Raw genomic sequence first — 17,999 nt, 5'->3', positions numbered from 1 at the left:
TTACACGCTCTCACACATACACACTTTCACTCTCTCGCGTACACACTCACACATACACTCTCTCACACACTCTCTCACACACAAACTCTCAAAAACGTATACATTAACACACACACACTCTCTCTCCCTCTCTCATAGACACACATTCTCTCTCTCACACAGAGGTCGATAGATTATTGGATATTAAGGGAATTAAGGCATATGGGGATAGTGCAGGAAAGTGGAGTTGAGGTAGAAGATCAGCCATGATCTAATTGAATGGCGGAGCAGGCTCGAGGGGCCGAATGGCCTACCCCTGCTCCTAATTCTTATGTTCTTATGTTCTCATACTCTCTCTCTCTCACAGATACACGCCCTCTCTCACAGACGCACACTCTCTCTCCCTTTCACACAAGCACACTCTCTCTCCCTCTCACACACACATTCTCTCTCCCTTTCACACAAGCACACTCTCTCTCCCTCTCTCACACAAACAGCCTCTCTCTCCCTCTCTCAAACACACTCTCTCTCTCCCTCTCTCTCACACAAATACCCACTCTCTCCCTCTCTCTCACACACACTCTCTTATGCACACATTTTCTCTCTCTGGGTCAAAATCCTGGATCCTAACAGCACTGTGGGAGCACCTTCACCACACGGACTGCAGCGGTTCAAGAAGGTGGCTCACCACCACCTGCTCAAGGGCAATTAGGGATGGGAATTAAATGCTGGCCTTGCCAGCGACGCCCACATCCCAGGAACAAATAAAATAAAATACATGCAGGACCCCGGACCAGATGGAGACAGCACACAAAGTGAACTGGTGGAGGAACCGTACCCAACGATGCCTGGCACCTTGTGGATGGCTCACAAGTTCCTTGCTGCATAGTGGAGCCTGTTTCCCACTACACGCTTCACCCGCGCGCCACCCGCCAGCTCCTTCTTTGTAGCTGGTTCATGCCTATGCTTCAAGAGGTCCCATACTCAGGATGTAATGTTGAATCTGAATCTTGGCCACACTCACATCCTTCACGGCCCCAAAACCTTAAGTTATTTTAGAACAACCAAGCTGTAGGCCAGGGCAGATGATCACATGGGCCCTCAGGGCACATGGCCCAGATCCCGGCCAATATGGGGCCGCCACCAGGGGTCGCGTGCAAATGCAGGTCCCCCAGTAAAACTCACCGTAAGCCAGAAAATCTGTATGCAATGATAAATTGCATTTATATAATGACTTTAACATTTGGGGAGGGCTAACAAGGCAAAGGAATACACATTAAATGGTAGGATACTGAGAAGTGTGGAGGAACAAAGGGACCTTGGAGTGCATGTCCACAGATCCCTGAAGGTAGCAGGCCAGATAGATGAGGTGGTTAAGAAGGCATACGGAATGCTTGCCTTTATTAGCCGAGACATAGAATATAAGAGCAGGGAGATTATGCTTGAACTGTATAAAACACTATTAAGGCCACAGCTAGAGTACTGCATGCAGTTCTGGTCACCACATTACAGGAGAAATGTGATTGCACTCGAGAGGTACATAGGAGATTTACAAGGGTCTGATTGAGGTATATAAAATTATGAGGGCTTAGATAGAGTGAATAGGTAGGACCTATTTCCCTTAGCAGATGGGTCAACAACCAGGGTGCATGGATTTAAAGTAATTGATAGGAGGTTTGGAGGGGATTTGAGGGGAAGATTTTTCACCCCAAGGGTGGTGGGGGTCTGGAACTCACTGCCTGAAAGGGTGGTAGAGGCAGAAACCCTCACCACATTTAAAAAGTACTTGGATGTGCACCTGAAGTGCCGTAACCTACAGGGCTACAGACCAAGAGCTGGAAAGTGGGATTAGGCTGGATAGCTCTTTGTCAGCCAGCACAGACAGGATGGGCCGAATGGCCTCCTTCTATGATTCTATGATTATCAGTCATGAAATTAAGACTGAGCCAAAGAAGGAGACATTAGGACGGGTGACAAAACACTTGGTCAAAGACATAGTTTTTATGTACCTCTTCAAGGAGGCGAGAGAGGTGGAGAAGTGGAGAGACTCGGGGAGGAAGTTCCAAAGCTTCGGGTCTAGGCGGCTGACGGCATGCCCACCAATGGTGGGGCAGGAACAGGAACAGGAGTAGGCCATTGAGCCCCTTGAGCCTGTTCCGTCATTCAATGAGATCGTGGCTGATCTGTGACCTAACTCCATATACTTGCCTGTGACCCATATCCCTTAATACCATCATCATCATCATCATCATAGGCAGTCCCTCGGAATCGAGGAAGACTTGCTTCCACTCTTAACATGAGTTCTTAGGTGGCTGAACAGTCCAATACGAGAACCACAGTCTCTGTCAGGTGGGACAGACAGTGGTTGAGGGAAGGGGAGGGTGGGACTGGTTTGCCACACACTCTTTCCGCTGCCTGCGCTTGATTTCTGCATGCTCTCGGTGACGAGACTCGAGGTGCTCAGCGCCCTCCCGGATGCACTTCCTCCACTTAGGGTGGTCTTTGGCCAGGGTCTCCCAGGTGTCAGTGGGGATGTTGCACTTTATCAAGGAGGCTTTGAGATTATCCTTGTAACATTTCTGCTGCCCACCTTTGGCTCGTTTGCCGTGAAGGAAATCCGAGTAGAGCACTTGCTTAGGGAGTCTCGTGTCTGGCATGCGAACTATGTGGCCTGACCAGTGGAGCTGATCAAGTGTGGTCAGTGCTTCGATGCTGGGGATGTTGACCTGGTCGAGGACGCTAATGTTGGTGCGTCTGTCCTCCCAAGGGATTTGTAGGATTGCGGCGACATCGTTGGTGGTATTTTTCCAGCAACTTGCGATGTCTACTGTACATGGATACATGGTCCATGTTTCTGAGCCATACAGGAGGGTGGAAAGTACGACAGCCCTGTACACCATGAGCTTGGTGGCAGTTTTGAGGTCCTAGTCTTCAAATACTCTTTTCCTCAGGCAGCCGAAGGCTGCACTGGCACACTGGAGGTGATGTTGGATCTCGTCGTCAATGCCTGCTCTTGTTAGAACATAAGAACATAAGAAATAGTAGCACGATTGGGCCATACAGCCCCTGCTCCGCCATTTAATACAATCATGTCTGATCCGATCATGGACTCAGGTCCACTTCCCTGCCCGCTCTCCATAACCCCTTATTCCCTTATTGTTTAAGAAACTGTCTATTTCTGTCTTAAATTTATTCAATGTCCCAGCTTCCACAGCTCTCTGAGGCAGCAAATTCCACAGATCCACAACCCTCTGAGAGAAGAAATTTCTCCTCATCTCAGTTTTAAATGGGCAGCACCTTAATCTAAGATTATGCCCTCTAGTTCTAGTCTCTCCTATCAGTGGAAACATCCTCTCTGCATCGACCTTGTCAAGCCCCCTCACAATCATAAGTTTCGATAAGAACACCTCTCATTCTTCTGAATTCCAATGAGTAGAGGCCCAACCTACTCAACCTTTCCTCATAAGTCAACCCCCTCATCCCGGAATCAACCTAGTGAACCTTCTCTGAACTGCCTCCAAAGCACGTATATCCTTTCATAAATATGGCACGCAGTATTCCAGGTGTGACCTCACCAATACCCTGTACAACTGTAGCAAGACTTCCCTGCTTTTATACTCCATTCCCTTTGCAATAAAGGCCAAGATTCCATTGGCCTTCCTGATCACTTGCTGTACCTGCATACTAACCTTTTGTGCTCCATGCACAAGTACCACCAGGTCCCGCTGCACTGCGGCACTTTGCAATCTTTCTCCATTTAAATAATAACTTGCTCTTTGATTTTTTTTCTGCCAAAGTGCATGTCCTCACACTTTCCAACATCATACTCCATCTGCCAAATTTTTGCCCACTCACTTAGCCTGTGTATGTCCTTTTTCCAGATTTTGTTACTAAGAGGCTCCCGAGATATGGGAAGTGGTCCAAGTTGTCCAGGGCCACACCATGGATTTTGATGACTGGGGGAAAGTGCTGTGCGGTAAGGATAGGCTGGTAGAGGACCTTTGTCTTGCTGATGTTTAGCATAAGGCCCGTGCTTTCGTATCCCTCAGCTTGGCTAACAGAAAGCTGTTAATCTCCGATTTAAAATTAACAATTGATCTAGCATCAAATGCCATTTAGGCGAAGGGAGCGATGGATGCACAAGGGGTTAGAATTGGAGGAGCGCAGAGATCTTGGAAGCAATTTTTTTTGGGGTGCGTGGCCCCTTTTTACACTGAAAAAGCCAGTCCTGGTCTGCGTGGGACCCGCAGAGAGCTGCATGGCCGCGCACCTTATAGGGAACGTTGCTTGGAAGGCTGTGGGGATGGTGGAGGTTACAGTGATGGGGAGGGCCATAGAGTGATTTGAACATAACAATGAGAATTTTAAAATCGAGAGATTGGTGGATCACTGGATTAAAATATGCCTGAATTTAAAAATAGTGTCAGAACGGGGCAATCTGCTGACATGTCTCGGAAACTGTGCAGCCGGGGCCTCAGGTTAACGTCTCATCCGAAAGACGGTGCCTCCGACAGTGCTGCACTCCCTCAGTACTGCACTGGAGCGTCAACCTGGATTTTGAGCTCAAGTCTCTGGAGTGGGGGCTTGTACACACAAACTTCTGCCCCAGTATCTCTTCAGCCGCTGCCCACACCACCTCCCCAAAAGACTGTTACAGCTGGTGGAGTGAAACTTGTAAGACTGAGATCACTAGGTTTTATTCGGTTAGGACATCAAGGGATATGGAGCATAGATGGGTAAATGTGATTGAGGTATAGATCAGCTGTGATCTAAAGAGAATGGTGAAACAGGCTTGAGAGGCTGAATGGCCTCTTCCTGTTCCTATGATTCTATGCTTTCTATTTAAATATTGCTTTCTGCCACATAAGATCCTGTAATTTGATTTATTTAATCGAGAAACTCTAAGGCCCAATGTTCCCTGTAAGCTGTGCTTTGTTCTGCATGGCCTGTCCCTTTTAATACGCGGTCCCTTTAAATTTCTGCGCGCACGCGGTATTTACAATGGAAAGCCGGAGAGAACCTGCGCGGGACCCTGCAGATCACTGCGGCTGCGCGCGCAACTCAGCGGGAACACTGCTGATGCCCCTAATAAAAGTAAGCTTCAAAATAATGAAAGGTTGTGACAGTGTAAATAGTGAGAAATTGTTTCCAGTGGCAGGAGGGTCAGAAACAGGGGACACAGTTTGAAGTTAATTGGCAAAAAAGCCACAGGGGAGACGAGAAGAGATTTTTTTTTAACGCAGCCTGTTGTTAAGATCTGGATTGCGCAGCCTGAAAGCAGATTCAATGATAATTCAAAAGGGAATTGGATATCAACTCAAAAACAAAAGCAGGGCTATGGGGAAAGGGAGGGACTAATTGGATAGTGCCACGATGGGCTGAATATACTGTGTCAGCCATGGCTCAGTGGGTAACACTCTCGTTTCTGGGTCAGAAAGTTGTGGGTTCAGATCCCACTCCAGAGCTAAATCTAAGCCAACACATGCAGTGCTGAGGGAGGTGCTGTATTTCAGATGAGACGTTAAACTGAGGCCTGGTTTGCTCTCTCAAGTGGATGTGAAAGATCCCTTGGTGCGATTTTGAAGAAGAGCAGCGGAGTTCTCCCTGGTGTCCTGAGCCAATATTCATCCCTCGATCAGCATTACTGAAACAGATCATCTGGTCATTATCACATTGCTGTTTGTGGGAGCTTGCTGTGTGCAAATTGCCTGTTGCGTTTCCTACATTACAACCGTGACCACACTCCAAAAGTACTTCATTGGAAGAAAACCCTTTTGAGACGTCCGGTGGTGGTGAACGCGCTATAGAAATCCAAGTCTTTCTTTCTTACTGAGCAATATGATTCTGCGATCACCAAAATTGAAAAGTCAAAAAACAGATGCAGCATCTTCGAAGTATTAAGTGACGCTAAGTACGTGGGAAGAAATGGGGCCGAGAGTCGGGCTCATTGGAGCAACGTTTGAGCTCAGCGGGGGGCTGAGGGTAGGCACAACGGGGGGCTGAGGGTAGGGCACAACGGGGGGCTGAGGGTAGGGCCCAGCGGGGGGCTGAGGGTAGGCACAACGGGGGGCTGAGGGTAGGGCACAACGGGGGGCTGAGGGTAGGGCACAACGGGGGCTGAGGGTGGGGGGCTGAGGGTAGGGCACAACGGGGGGCTGTGGGTAGGGCCCAGCGGGGGGCTGAGGGTCAGGCACAACGGGGGGCTGAGGGTCAGGCACAACGGGGGGCTGTGGGTAGGGCCCAGCGGGGGCTGAGGGTAGGGCCCAGCGGGGGGCTGAGGGTCGGGCACAACGGGGGGCTGTGGGTAGGGCCCAGCGGGGGGCTGAGGGTCAGGCACAACGGGGGGCTGTGGGTAGGGCCCAGTGGGGGCTGAGGGTAGGGCCCAGCGGGGGGCTGAGGGTCGGGCACAACGGGGGGCTGAGGGTAGGGCCCAGCGGGAGGCTGAGGGTCGGGCCCAGCGGGGGCTGAGGGTAGGGCCCAGCGGGGGGCTGAGGGTCGGGCACAACGGGGAGCTGAGGGTCAGGCACAATGGGGGGCTGTGGGTAGGACCCAGCGGGGGCTGAGGATAGGGCCCAGCGGGGGGCTGAGGGTAGGGCACAACGGGGGGCTGAGGGTAGGGCACAACGGGGGGCTGAGGGTAGGGCCCAGCGGGGGGCTGAGGGTAGGGCCCAGCGGGGGGCTGAGGGTCGGGCACAATGGGGGGCTGAGGGTCAGGCACAACGGGGGGCTGAGGGTAGGGCCCAGCGGGGGGCTGAGGGTAGGGCCCAGCGGGGGGCTGAGGGTCGGGCACAATGGGGGGCTGAGGGTCGGGCACAACGGGGGGCTGAGGGTAGGGCACAACGGGGGGCTGAGGGTCGGGCACAACGGGGGGCTGAGGGTAGGACACAACGGGGGGCTGAGGGTTGGGTCCAGCAGAGGGCTGAGGGTTGGGCCCATCAGGTGCGGCGTCCGATTCCTGTGTGGTGCGGCGTCCGAGCGAGGGAGGTGTTAGATGCCCAGGAGGCGTTTGAGCTCAGCGGGGGGGGGGGGGGGGGGGGCGGAGGTTGAGCCCAGAAAGGGGCGGCACTGCATTTAACAGCAGCGGGGCCGTGGCCCAGGAGCGTTGCGGCATTTAACAACAGAGGGGTCGTGACCCAGCAGATAACAACAGAGGGGTCATGACCCAGGAGTGGCGCAGCATATAACAGAGGGGTCGTGACCCAGGAGTGGTGCAGTACATACAGCGGAGGGGTTGTGACCCAGGAGTGGTGCAGAATATAACAGCGGTGGGGTCGTGACCCAGGAGTGGTGCAGTACATACAGCGGAGGGGTCGTGACCCAGGAGTGGTGTAGTACATACAGCGGTGGGGTCGTGACCTAGGAGTGGTGCAGAATATAACAGCGGTGGGGTCGTGACCCAGGAGCGGTGCAGTACATAACAGTGGAGGGGTCGTGACCCAGGAGTGGTGCAGTACATACAGCGGTGGGGTCATGACCCAGGAGTGGTGCAGAATACAACAGCGGTGGGGTCGTGACCCAGGAGCGGTGCAGTACATAACAGTGGAGGGGTCGTGACCCAGGAGCGGTGTAGTATATAACAGCAGAGGGTCGTGACCCAGGAGCGGCGCAGCACATAACAGTGGAGGGGTCGGGGCTGATGGGCGGTGTTATGTCTTGGATAAGGAGTCAGATTAGATACTGCAAGCTCAAAGTAAGTGTGACTGTAGTCCTTTATTACAAATCTCAAGAGTGCCTCTCCAGCCTGTGAGGCCTCCTTATATACAGGTGCTCCCAAAGGATTGTGGGACTCCAGGTGATAAGCCGTCTGGTGGTTAGGTATGGTAATTACAGGTTTACATACATTACAACACTCCCCCCCTCCAAAGTCAATAGGGTAACTATTTACAACGTGAGTCGATATGGGGCCTTCCTTTCCCTGGTTGATCGTCTCAGTGCAAATGCTGATGTTGGTGAGTCATTTGTGGGCATTCACTGGGCTGCTGCGCAGCTGACCTTGCTGGACTTCTGGGGGTGGTGAGTCTTGCTGGGCTGCTGCGGGTGATGGGTTCTGCTTTGTGGTCAACCGCTGGGTCGGTTGTCACTTGTGTGTGTGTTGGAGGGTCGACAAAGGTAGAGTCTATTGTGGGTTGTTCTGGATAGGCCGTAAATCTGAGTTTGGTTTGGTCCAAGTGTTTTCTGCAGGTGAGTCCATTTGTGAGTTTGACCACAAACACCCTACTCCCCTGTTTGGCCAAAACAGTGCCAGCAATCCATTTGGGACCTTGTCCATAGTTCAACATAAATACAGGATCATTTACTTCAATTTTGCGTGACACATTTGCGCGATCATGATATGTATTCTATTGAAGCTGCCTGCTCTCTACCTGTTCGTGTAGATTAGGGTGTACTAACGAGAGCCTTGTCTTAAGTGCCATTTTCATGAGCAGTTCAGCGGGAGGGACCCCGGTGAGCGAGTGGGGTCTTATGCGATAACTAAGCAAGACTCGGGATAAGCGAGTCTGCAGTGAGCCTTCAGTTACCCTTTTCAAGCTCTGCTTGATTGTTTGAACTGCTCGTTCTGCCTGACCGTTGGACGCTGGCTTAAACATGGCAGACGCGACATGTTTGACCCCATTATGGGTCATGAATTCCTTGAATTCAGCACTGGTAAAGCACGGCCCATTGTCACTTACAAGAACATCAGGCAGGCCGTGCATGGCAAACATGGCCCGTAGGCTTTCAATGGTGGCAGCGGACGTGCTTGCTGACATTATCACACATTCAATCCACTTGGAGTACGCATCTACAACCACTAAAAACATTTTTCCCAAGAATGGGCCTGCATAGTCGACATGCACCCTAGACCATGGTTTGGAGGGCCAAGACCATAAATTTAGTGGCGCCTCCCTGGGTGCATTACTTAACTGGGAACATGTATTACATTTGTGCACACAGGACTCTAAGTCTGCATCGATACCGGGCCACCACACGTGGGATCTAGCTATCGCTTTCATCATTACAATGCCTGGGTGGGTACTGTGGAGATCACTGATGAAAGTGTCCCTGTCCTTTTTTGGCACAACTACCCGATTACCCCATAAGAGGCACCAGTCACCGTGAACCCATTTTAGTGTGGAAGTCATCCTCGCCTCCGGGGGACTGCCGAAGGTGAAGAAGCATGTGATAGTCAAATGAGGAGAGGATAACATTAACCTATGATCTCCTCCAACCACAACTTGCATTTCTATAGTGCCTTCAACATAGTAAAATGTCCCTAGTATCAGTTGTGGCTCAGTGGGCAGCTCCCTTGCCTCTGAGTCAGAAGGTTGCAGGTTCCAGTCCCACTCCAGAGACTCGAGCACAAAAACCTAGGCTGACATTCCAGTGCAATGCTGAGGAAGCGCTGCACTGTCTGAGGTGCCATCTTTCAGATGAGACATTAAACCAAGAACCTGTCTGCTCTATCTGGTGGAAATAAAAGATCCCATGGCACTATTTCAAAGAAGAGCGGGGGAGTTATCCCTGATGCCCTGGCCAATATTTATCCCTCACTCAACATAACAAAAACAGATTATCTGGTCATTATCACATTGCTGTCTGTGGGAGCTTGCTGTGCACAAATTGGCTGCTACGTTTCCCACATTACAACAGTGACTACACTTCAAAAGTACTTCATTGGCTGTAAAGCGCTTTGGGATGTCCGGTGGTTGTGAAAGGCGCTATATAAATGCAAGTCTTTCTTTCTCAGGGATTGTAATCAAACAAAAATTGACACTGAGCCACATTAAGGAGATATTAGGGAAGGTGACCAAAAGCTTGGTCAACGAGGTAGGTTTTAAGCAGCGCCTTAAAAGAGAGCGAGGTGGAGAGGTTTAGGCAGGGAGTTCCAGAGCTTAGGACCTAGACAGTTGAAGGCACAGCCACCGATGGTGGAGCGCTTAAAATCAGGGACGTTCAAGAGGCCAGAATTGGAGGAGCACAGAGATCTCGGAGGGTTGCGGGGCTGGAGGAGGTTACAGAGATAGGGAGGGGCGAAGACATGGAGGGATTTGAACATGCGGAGGAGAATTTTAAAATAGAGGCGTTGCCGGACCGGGAGCCAATGTAGGTCAGCGAGCACAGGGGGATGGTGGGGGGCGATGGGTGAACCGTGTTCGAATTGCCTGCCGACACTCACTATCAAGGATCGCACAGCCTTCTGGGAAGTGGGAGCAGAATTTAAAAAAAATAGAACTCTGTCGTTTCACCTCCGAGATGAAATCCAATTCAGACATGGAGCATAATGGCATTGTCAGTCTTTGTATCCCTGACGGCTCTTAAGGGTCACTATCAAGGATCGCACAGTCTTCTGGGAAGTGAGTGAGAGGAGAATTAAAAAAAAAGAACTCTGTCCCACGACAAGCTAAAAAGCATGTTTACCTGCACCACCGAGTTTTCCTCCTGAGGATGGAAGTAGAGATAGATGGCGTTCCAGTCTTCATGGAAGTGGACACGGGGGCGAGCCAGTCAGTAATGAATCAAGAAGCCTTTGAGAGGCTATGGGACAATCAAGATGAATGACCTAAGTTGGTCCCAGTTCAGGCAAAGCTGCGTGGCGCACCTGCACCGATGAACTTATCCCAGTTGTTGGTAGTGCGGATAACTCCAGAATGAGGATCACACCTGGTGGCCTGCCTTTTATACTAGGCCAGGCACACCTGTACAGGTAACCTACAAGTCTCCCACTGCTATGCCCTCTGGTGGCACACCTTGTGATAGTACAAACAGTAGCCATGTAGGATACATGACAGATTGAGAGTGTGGAATTGTCCCTTTTAAGTGTGGTGAGTTGCAGGCCTCCTTTAAGAGAGCCTTACTAACTTTACCCCAATCCTCTTCTTCGTTTGATGCCATGTGTTGCTCCATCAACACTGCACCTCGTGGTCTGGCCATCGGCATCTTTTTCTTCGGCATATCACCTCGTGGTTTGGGCGCCACCTTTCCTCCATCCACGCTGTCGACTGCGGTGATCCTCTTCTCCCCGGGTTCTGCCACCAAAGCTGGGAAGTCACCTTTGGATCCGATTTTCTTCCTCCGGAGTCCTGCCACTGGAGCCAGGAAGGTGCGTTTGGGTCGTCTCAGATCACCTCCACGCAGTCATGCTGAGCAATCTGTGCCTGGGGTGTTGTGCTGGTCTGCCCTCTGGTGCTGGGACCGCCCTCAGGTGAGGGTTTGCTTTGCCTCTGAGTGCGAAGGACGTCGATTGCTGGAGGGATGAAATCTTCCCAACTCCAATGGATCTTCTCCATCCATCTTCTTCCGAGTAGCAACAATCCACATAGGTAACCTGTGCACCACGCCATCATGGAGTACTTTTACATCCGCACTACCAATGACTGGAATAAGTTCATCGGTGTACGTGTGCAGCTTTGCCTGAACCGGGACCAACTTAGGTCGTTCAGCTTGATTGTCCCATAGCCTCTCAAAGGCTTTTTGATTCATTACTGACTGGCTCGCCCTCGTGTCCACTTATATGAAGACTGGAACACATTTATCTCGACTTCCATCCTCAACGGGGAACACTTGATGGTGTAGGTAAACATGCTATATACCTCACCATGGGGCTGAGCTGCCTCTCTGATTATCGTTTCATAACCCGCGCTGGATTCATGGCCATCTGCAGACTTTTCATCAACACAGTGAGTCATATTTCTTTTACACATTCGCTGGAGATGGCCCTTTGTGCTGGAGCCTTTACACACATAGTCTTTAAAGCGGCACTGGTGAGCCCTGTGATTCCCTCCACAATGCCAGCATGGAGCTACATGGTTAGCCCCCCTCAGCGGACTCTGAGTTAAGGGACTCGGGGCCTGTTCTCTCTCCCCTGAGAAGGTTCACGTTCTACAGTCCAGCCTCTAAAAGACGCCATTCTGTGCACAGTACTTGCCGGGTTTGAGTCCTGAGGATGAGTCATCTGCCTAGAGCCACAGGTCGAGGTCATGAATGCCTGGCTCACAGAGATGGCCTTCTGCAGTGTGACTGTGGTATCCGCAGACAGTAGCTTATGAAGAAGACCCTCATGGCCAATTCCAATGACAAAGATATCCCGCAGTGCTTCGGTGAGGTGATTGCCGAAATCACACAGTGCCGCCAGCCTCCCGAGGTCTGCAGCATATTTCGCGCCTTCGGGCCATCGGTGGGTGTAAAACCGGTGTCTGGCTGTGAGGATGCTCTCTTTGGGCTTGAGTTGTTCTTGGATCAGCGTTACAAGCTCCTCGTATGTCTTGGTCGTTGTCTTCGCTGGTGCCAGCAAGTCCCTGACGAGGCCATAAACAGTGGGCCCACAACTAGTCAGCAAGATAGCTCTGCACTTATCAGCCAGTGTGGCCGGATTGTTGCCTGCCAGGTCGTTTGCTGTGAAGAAATGGTCGAGCCGCTCCACAATGGCATCCCAATCATCACCATCGGCAAACGGCTGCAACATACCAAGGGTAGCCATTTTCGCGTGAAGGTCCGTAATCTCGTCGCAAATTGTTGTGTCTTTAGATGCTCTGATAATGATTCCACGAGGCAATGTGTTGTACTTGAACTGTAGTGACCTTAGTCCTTTATTGATAACTCCAGAGTGAGGATCACACCTGGTGGCCTGCCTTCTATACTAGGCCTGGCATACTGTATGGTAACCTCCAAGTCTCCCTCTGAGGTGCCCCCTGGTGGCACACCTTGTAATAATACAAGCAATAACCATGTAGGATACATGACAATGTCGAGTCCCTGGGAGAGGGTACAGAGGAGCTTTACCAAAGGGTGATACCAAGGACTTCGGCTATGTGCAGAGTTTGGAGAAGCTGGGATTAGTGCTCCTTCGAGCAGGGAAGAAAGTAAGACTTGGATTTATATAGCGCCTTTCACTACCGGATGGCTCAAAGAGCTTTACAGCCAATTAAGTACTTTTGGAGTGTAGTCACTATTGTAATGTGGGAAACGCAGCAGCCAATTTGCGCACAGCAAGTTTCTACAAACAGCAATGTGATAATGACCAGGTAATGTGTTTTTTTTGTTATGTTGATTGAGGGATAAATATTGGTGCAGGACACCGGGAACAACTCCCCTGCTCTTCTTCAAAATAGTGCAGTACATCCACCCAAGAGAGCAGACGGGGCCTCGGTTTAACGTGTCAAAAGACAGCACCTCCGTTAGCACTGCACTGGGAGTGTCAGTCTCAATATATTTGTGCTCAAGTCTCTGGAGTGGGACTTGAACCCACAACCTTCTGACAAAGAGGCAAAAATGCTACCCACTGAGCCACAGCATGACACTGCTGTGTCAAGGTTAAGGGGAGACCTAATAGAGCTGTTCAAAATCATGAGGGGTTTTGATCAAGCAAGAAGGGAGAAACTCTGGCAAGCGGGTTGATAACCAGAGGTCATAGATTTAAAAATGGCACCAGAACTAGAGGGGAAATTAAGAGAATTTGTTTCACACAGAGGGTTGTTAAGATCTGGAACGTTCTACCTGAAAGGGCAGTGGAGTCAGATTTCATGAGAACTTTCAAAGGGCAATTGGACATGTCGTTGAAGAGGACTCATTTTCAGGGCTATGGGGAAAAAGCTGGGGTGTGGGATGAAATTGATCATCGCTTTTAAAGAGCCAGCACAGGCAAGATAACGTCTCACGTGAAAAACGGCACCTCCGACAGTGCAGCACTCCATCAGCACTGCACTGGAATGTCAGCCTAGATTTTTGTGCTCAAGTCTCTGGAGTGGAAATGTGAACTCATAACCGTTCTGACTCAAAGACAAGGGTGCTACCCACTGAGCCACAGCCCAGAGCTTGTGAACGATACTATATACATGCAACTGCTTTATTTCTTTTGCTTGGGAGGGACAAAATTATTTTGTGCTGCTCTCTGTTATTCCGAAGAGGGAAAAGCAGATTTTTGTAGAAAAAATAATCAGCGAGCATAGTACAATAGAGAGGGGTGGGGGGGGGGGAGGTGGTGCAATAAGCCAGGATCCCTCTCCACATCACTATCCGGCGACCTCTTCGAGAAAGTGCATGTCCGTAAAGGAAGAACAAACTGGCATTGGTACAGCAATTTTCACATCCTCGGGACATCCCAAAATGCTTCACAGGCAATGGGAGTGAAACATTGAATATATTCTAGGCAGAGAGAGAGACAGATTTTTGAACTACAAGGGAGTCAAGGGTTATGGGGATCGGGCACGAAAGTGGAGTTGAGGCCAAGATCAGATCAGCCATGATCTCATTGAATGGCGGAGCAGGCTCGAAGGGCCGTATGGCCGACTCCTGCTCCTAATTCTCATGTTTTTATGTATGTTCTAACAAACCTTTGGAGCTGGTGCAAACCGAGCGATAGCGAGTTTGAAAACCGTTTTACATCCCTGCCCTACTTTCTTTTTCATGGACTTCGATGCATAATAAAATGGTGGCAGGGTGGGGGGGTGTAAAACAGGCTCCTGATTCGCCGGTTCTGCGCTACTGTTGAAGTCTGGCTCCACCTCTGATGCATCTGGACTGTCGTCACAGTTGTCATGCAGCAAACACACAGCTGGCGCACAGCAAGCTCCCGCCAACAGTCAACAAATGATCAACCAGATATTACGGACCAAGATGGATAAATGATGAGCACAGTGTGCCGAGACTTGGCTTGTGTTCCCTCTGGTGTAGAAGGATGAGGGGCCGATCTAATTGAACTTCTTCACATCATAAAAGGACTTAACAGGGTAGATGAAGAGAGACTGTTTCCTCTGGTGGGTGCAATCTTGAACAAGGGGGCACATCGTTAAAATTAGAGGCAGGTGATTCAGGAGTGGACTCAGGAAGCACTTCTTCACATCAAGGGTAGTGCATGTCGGAATTCGCCCCCAGGCAGTGGTTGCTGGGGGTCAATTGAAGCTTTCAAGACTGAGATCGAAAGATATAAAAGCAGAAAATGCTGGAAATCTCAGCGGGTCAGGCAGCATCTGTGGAGAGAGAAACAGTTAACGTTTCGGGTCTGTGACCCTTCGTCAGAACTGGAAAAGTTCGAGATGTAACAGATTCTTAAGGAAAAGCAGGGGCAGTGAAAGGGGGAGGGGAGAAAAGAACAAAAGAGAAGGTCTGCGATAGGGTGGAAGGCAGAAGAGATTTGAGAGACAAAAGGGATGATGGGCAAAAATGAGATGGTAACGGCACAAGTTAGGAAACAAAAGATGAGTCTTGATAGGGTGTGAATGGCAGAATCATCACCAACTGCCATGGGAAAGTGAGAAAAAAGGGCGGGGGAGGTCGTCAGATGTTTGCTGGGTAAGAGTATCATGGAATGTACAACAGAGGCAGGTGAATGGGATTGAGATACAATTCAGCCATGATCTAATTGAATGACGGAACAGACTCGAGGGGCTGAATGGTCGACTCCAATTCCAGGGACGTGAGCACATAAATCTAGGCTGACACTCCAGTGCAGTACTGAGGGAGCGCTGCACTTCGGAGATGCCGTCTTTCAGATGAGAGGTTAAACCGAGGCACTGTCTGCCCTCTCAGGTGGATGTAAAAGATCTCATGGCACTATTTTGAATATTTATCCCTCAATCAACATAACAAGAACAGATTATCTGGTCATTATCACACTGCGGTTTGTGGGAGCTTGCTGTGTGCAAATTGGCTGCCATGTTTCCTACATTACAACAGTGACTACACTTCAAAAAGTGCTTCATTGGCTGTAAAGCGCCTTGGGACTTCCTGAGGTGGTGCTACATCAATGCGAGTTGTTGTTGACAGTGCTACCAACTGAGCCAAGCTGACACATGGGAATCAGCGTAGGATAGGCTCACAGTGCTCCTCCCCCTCTCAGTCACTCTCCAAGAAATAAACGTGAATGTGTGCGCCTGGGTGAGGCAGCGGGATGTACCAGTGCCCCTGAAGTTATGTCCCAGCTCGAGTACAAGGCCCTTGACCCCCACCCTGCCCTCCTCCGAGGAGGGCAGACAATTGGGAAAAGAGGAACACATATAGGGATCATAGAAATTTACAGCACAGAAGGAGACCATTTCGGCTCATCATGTCCGCGTAGGCCAAGATATCCAGCCTAATCCCACTTTCCAGCTCTTGGTCCGTAGCCCTGTAGGTTACAGCACTTCAAGTGCACATCCAAGTACTTTTTAAATGTGGTGAGGGTTTCTGCCTCGACCACCCTTTCAGGCAGTGAGTTCCAGACCCCCACCTCCCTCTGAGTGAAAACATTTCCCCTCAAATCCCTTCTAAACCTCCTACCAATCACTTTAAATCTATGCCCCCTGGTTATTGACCCTTCTGCTAAGGGAAATAGATCCTTCCTATCCACTCTATCTAGGCCCCTCATAATTTTATACACCTCAATCAGGTCTCCCCTCAGTCTCCTCTGTTCCAAAGGAAACAAACCCAGCCTATCCAATTTTTCCTCATAGCTAAAATTCTCCAGTCCAGGCAACGTCCTCTTAAATCTTCTCTCCACCCTATCTAATGCAATCACATCTTTCCTGTAATGTGGTGGCCAGAACTGCACGCAGTGGGTAGCACTATCTCTTGTGCCTCTGAATCAGAAGGTTGTGGGTTCTAGTCCCACTCCAGAGATTTGAGTACAAAAATCAAGCCTGACGCAGTACTGAGAGAGTGCTGCGCTGTTGGAGATAAGATGTTAAACAGAGGCCCCGTCTGCTCTCTCAGATGGATGTAAGAAATCCCATGGCACTATCCTGTGACCTAACTAGTGTTTTATACAGTTCAAACATAACCCCCCTGTTCTTATATTCTATGCCTCGGCCAATAAAGGCAAGTATTCCATATGCCTTCATATCTACCTTATCACTTGATGGTCCGGCATCATGAGCGGGGCATCTCGCTGCTGGGAAGCACGAGTTGGACAAGCAGCGCCGTCTCCGATCTGCGCTCCCATCGGACAAACGGGGAGCCTTCCCCCGGTACTCGTTGACCCCGCTTTGTGAAGTCGCTGTACAGTCTGGTCACGTGGGAATGACAGGAGAGCTTACTGGGGTTGGTAGTTGTCCGTCTTAATATTTTTATTAAAAGTGCTCAGGGTTGGGCTCGGAATTTATATCGGAAAAGATTCACGCAATATTCCCACAAGCATCGCTGATCCAGTCCGTGTTCCTTGCCTGTGAGCTCTGAGCGAAGCAATGATATCGAGAGCACAGCTCAGCTCAGCATCCCTGCAAAAAACCAGCTAATAAATATCTAGCGTTTTAATAACATCCAGCAAGCCCGCACTGCATAGCAGGACACAGCCAGCCCCAGCCTTCGGCCTTCGTAGAAATTCATCCCACTTTGGTTTTGAGTTGTACGACACGAAAATGGTTTTCCTTTTCTGATTGAACTGCCAACAGGCTGCAATTTGTGGATGAACTGGTAATGTGTAGTGTGATTATTAAACCTTTGTTAATAAACCAACTAGTTCTTAATAGCAATGTGTTGCTATGAATTCCGAAGCAAGGAACCCATGAAGCAAATACACTGCACCGAGCCTCCTATATCTCACTCAAGTGTCTGCCACGGTAGCAGTGCGGTGCGGTAGCATAGTGGTTATGTTATTCGACCAGTAATTCAGAGGCCTGGATGAATAATCCAGAAATGTGAATTCAAATCCCACCACAGCAACTGAGGAATTTAAATTCAGTTCATTAAATAAATCTGGAATAAAAAGACTGCTATTAGTAATGGTGACCATGAAATGACCAGATTGTTGTAAACACCCATCAGGTTCACTAATGTTCTTTTGGGAAGGAAACCTGTCATCTTACCCAGTCTGGCCTATATGTGACTCCAGATCCACAACAATGTGGTTGACTCTGAAATGGTCAAGCAATTGCTACTCAGCTGCAACGAAGTCAGCACTGTGGGAGTACCTTCACTACACGGACAGCAGTGATTCAAGAAGGCGGCTCACCACCATCTTCTCCAGGGACGGGCAATAAATGCTGGCCTTGCCAACGACGCCCACATCTCGCGAATGAATACATTTTTTTAAATTCTCTCATCTCTTAGTCAGAAGGTTGTGGGTTCGA

General features: G+C 50.0%; 1 protein-coding gene across 1 annotated transcript in view; it reads right to left on the bottom strand.

Annotated features, from left to right (window-relative positions):
• Positions 1-17,999, bottom strand: part of LOC139277349 (plexin-A1-like) — a 633,908-nt gene that overhangs the window by 534,122 nt on the left and 81,787 nt on the right. The window lies entirely within an intron of this gene.

The sequence above is a fragment of the Pristiophorus japonicus genome, chromosome 12 (assembly GCF_044704955.1).
Source record: "Pristiophorus japonicus isolate sPriJap1 chromosome 12, sPriJap1.hap1, whole genome shotgun sequence".
NCBI lineage: Eukaryota > Metazoa > Chordata > Chondrichthyes > Pristiophoridae > Pristiophorus > Pristiophorus japonicus.
Note: the sequence above shows the minus strand (reverse complement) of the source record. Positions and strands in the feature narration are given on the sequence as shown.